Source organism: Phascolarctos cinereus, unplaced genomic scaffold (assembly GCF_003287225.1).
Source record: "Phascolarctos cinereus isolate Bilbo 61053 unplaced genomic scaffold, phaCin_HiC Scaffold_3;HRSCAF=262, whole genome shotgun sequence".
In the NCBI taxonomy this organism is placed as follows: Eukaryota; Metazoa; Chordata; class Mammalia; order Diprotodontia; family Phascolarctidae; genus Phascolarctos; species Phascolarctos cinereus.
Window position 1 is genome coordinate 173,866,376 of NW_027555736.1, and position 3,674 is coordinate 173,870,049.

General features: G+C 44.0%; 1 pseudogene; it reads right to left on the reverse strand.

Moving 5' to 3' along the window:
- Positions 1 to 816: 816 nt before the first annotated feature.
- Positions 817 to 1,566, reverse strand: LOC110205756 (tropomyosin-like; annotated as a pseudogene).
- Between the last annotated feature and the right edge of the window lie 2,108 nt (positions 1,567 to 3,674).

Genomic DNA, 3,674 nt, shown 5'->3' on the forward strand with positions numbered 1-3,674 from the left:
TCTTACCTCCCAGATCAAGGAGAAAATATTGCAAGCAGCCAGAAAGAAACAATTCAAGTATTGTGGAAGCACAATAAGGATAACACAAGATTTAGCAGCTTCTACATTAAGGGACTGGAGGGTTTGGAATATGATATTCCAGAGATCAAAGGAGATAGGACTACAACCAAGAATCACCTACCCAACAAAACTGAGTATAATCTTTCAGGGGAAAAAATTGATATTCAAGTGACATAGAAGACTATCAAGTGTTCTTATGAAAATAACAGAACTGAACAGAAAATTGTTTTTACGTGCAACTGGGAAATATGATATACAGGCAATGGGATATAGAAATCTATCCTGCCCCACAGGAAAATAGAAGGGTAAGGGGATAAGAGAAGGGAGGGTGGTGTTGATAGAAGGGAGGGCAAATTAGAGGAAGGAGTATTCAGAATGCACAGTGTCTTGGGTTGGGGGAAGGGACAAAATGGGGAGAAAATTTGGAACTCAAACTCTTGTGGAAATGAATGTTGAAAACTAAAAATAAGTATTTAAATTAATTTTTTAAAAAAGAAAAAGAAAAGAAAATGGGCAGCCCTCTCACAGTGAAGCCAAATAAAATCTTTTGATATGAAAAAAAAAAGAAATTTCCATGGGGAGTTAGATGTAGGGGTGGGGTGGGAAGAGGGTAAGCAAGGACCGAGAGAAGAAAGCAGCCTTCAGGTTAAAGATCAGCTCTCAGTTTAAAGGTCAGCTTCAGGCAGGATGGCCTCCAGCAAAGTCAGAGTCAGTGGAAGGAGCAGCAACAGGATGGGGATGGTGGGAAAGGGGTTTCTACATCTCATTCAGGTCAAGCAGAGTCTGGTCCAGCATCCTTTGTGTGTAGAGGTACTCCTTTTTGGTATATTTTAGTATATCTTCCAAGTCATCAATTGTCTTTCTCAGCTTGGCTATCAATCTCTCAGCAAACTCAACATGAGCCTCTGCCTCCTTGAGTTTATCAGTAAGAATCTTTACATGCTTCTCCTATTTATCTTCTTTCTGAGAATTCTTTTCTTCAGCAGCATTCAGACACTTCAGGTTCTAGTCCATCAGTCTGATCTGCTCCATCTCCCAGCAACAGGACTCAGCCAGCTGGGCCCACTCCTCTGTGCGCTCCAAGTCCCCTTCAATGATCACCACTTTGTGGGCCACCTCCTCATACTACCTGTCTGCTTCTTCTGCAACATGTTTGGCCTCTTTCAGCTGGTTTTCTTGTAGCACCATCTTCTCTTCATCCTTCGAGGGCCAATTTTCAATGACCTTCATACCTCTCTCACTCTCATCAGCTGCCTTCTCTGCCTCCTCTAGCTTCTGCCGAGTGGTTACCAGGCACTGCTGAGCACAGCCCAGCTACTTCTCAACCAGCTGGATCCGATGGTTCAAGGAAACCACTTCAGCCTCAGCCTCAGCCTGTTCGTGGGCCCACTTCTCCCCCTCCACCTCCCCCTGGAGATGCTTGGCCCTATCCTCGATGTCATCTGTCTGCTGCTACAGAACCTGAATCTTGTGCTCTACTGCCTTGATGGTGGTGATACCAGCCATGGTGCCCATTCCATTCCAGCTTCTACCAATTCTGCTTTTTAAGGCATTCCTCTCCTCATTGGCTTTTTGTTCCTTTTTTTTTTACCATTTGGCCTAGTCTGCTTTTTAAGGTGTTTTTTTCCTCAGTAGTTTTTTTGTGTTTCCTTTACCAAGACTTGTTTTCATCTTTTTCTTGCATCACTCTCATTTCTCTCCCCAATTTTTTCTCTACCTTTCTTATTTGGTTTTCAAAATCCTTTTTGAGCTCTTCCACGGCCTGAGTCCAATTCATATTTTTCTTGGAGGCTTTGGATGTAGGAGCTTTGCCTTGGTTATCTTCTTCTGAGTGAGGTTATCTTCCTTGTCACCATAACAACCTTCTATAGTCAGAATTTTTTTTCTGTTGTTTGCTCATTTCCCCAGACTCTTACTTGACTTTTAACTCTTTGTTAAAATAAGGCTCTGCTTCCAGGGTGGAGAGCACACTGTCCCAAGCTTCAGGGGTTTTGTGCAGCTATTTTCAGAGATACTTCTAGGGACCTGTCAGTTTTCAGTTCTTCCAAGGTGATATGATCTAAGGAGAGGTATTTACTATTCTCCTGGTCTATGCTTTGGTCTGTGAGTGACCACAAGCGCTCTTTTCTGCTTTGGAACTGTAAGGAGGGTCCCTGCTCCAGTGTGGCCACATGATGTGGTGTGTTAATGCTCCTCCTCTCCCTGGGACTGCCACTCAGGACTGTGACCTAGATCTGAGTATGGGCAAAGTGACAGAATCCTGCCTGCTAGCAACAGTGCTAGCAAAGAGACCCTTGTAATCTCCTTCTGAGCAGTTGTTCAACCCTCTTACCATCTGTAGGCTGAGTTCTGGAAGCAGCTGCTGCTGCTGATTCAGTGACTCCCAAGGCCTGCTACTGGTTTTCTGGGGCTCAGGCTATGCTGGCACAGCCTGTTCTGGACTGTGCTCCACTCTCATCCGGTGTGACAGACCTTTTTTGCTCACCTTCTAAGTTGTCTTTGGTGTTTGTGGTCTGAGAGGTCTGGAAACTGCCCCTGCTGCCAGTGATTCAGTTGCCCCAAGGCCTGCTCTGGGTTTGCAGGGGCCAGGTATCTGCTGACACAGCCCTCTCTGAACTGTATTCCTTTCACAGCCTGGTGCAACACACCTTCCCTGCCAACATTCTAAGTTGTCTTGGGCTGGAAAATTGTTTTATTCTGTCTTTTTGTGGGTTCTCCTGCCCTAGAATTTGTTTAGAATCATTATTTAAAGTTATTTTGAGGGGGTTGGGAAAGAGTTCAGGTGAGTTCTTGCCTTTATTCTGCCATCTTGGCTTCACCTCCAGCAAGCATTTCTTAAGCATCTACTATGTGACTTAGACTGATTAAGCCCCGTACAAAGTATGCACAAAATTACAGAATCACAGAATTTCAGAATCAGAAGGTAACTATAATCTGCAAGTGGGACAGCTAGGTGGCGCAGTGGATAGAGTGCCAGGCCTGAAGTCAGGAAGACTCATCTTCCTGAGTTCAAATCTGGCCTCAGATACTTACTAGCTGGGTGATCCTGTGTCACTTAATCCTGTTTGCCTCAGTTTCCTCATCGGTAAAATGAGCTGGAGAAGGAAATGGCAAACCACTCCACTGTCTTTGCCAAGAAAACCCCAAATGGGTGCCTGGAGAGAACAACAACCCCAACCACCCATATCCTCACTATAACACATCCAAGAAGTTCTTTTCACCTTTGTCTGAAGACAGCCCATAAAGGGAAACCATTACCTCCAAAGCAAACCCTTTCACTTTGGGGCAGGGCTAATCAAGAGGAAGTTTTTCCTTACCTTGATAATAAATGTCTCTCTTTGCAACTTCAACACATGGCACCTATTTCTGTCATTTGGGGCCCATCAGAATAAAGATAATTTCATTTTCACTTGAGAGTCTTTCAAATATCTAAAGACAGTTATCAGGTTCCCCTGAGTCTTCTTGCCTCCAAATTAAAGACCTTCATATTTCCTTCAATTGACCATGACTGCTGATTTGGAGTGTTGTGAAGTTTAGCCCAAAATGTTTGGGCCTATTTCTCTACCATAACTTCCATTTGACTTCTGGTTTTACTCTTGTCTCTTTACATACAT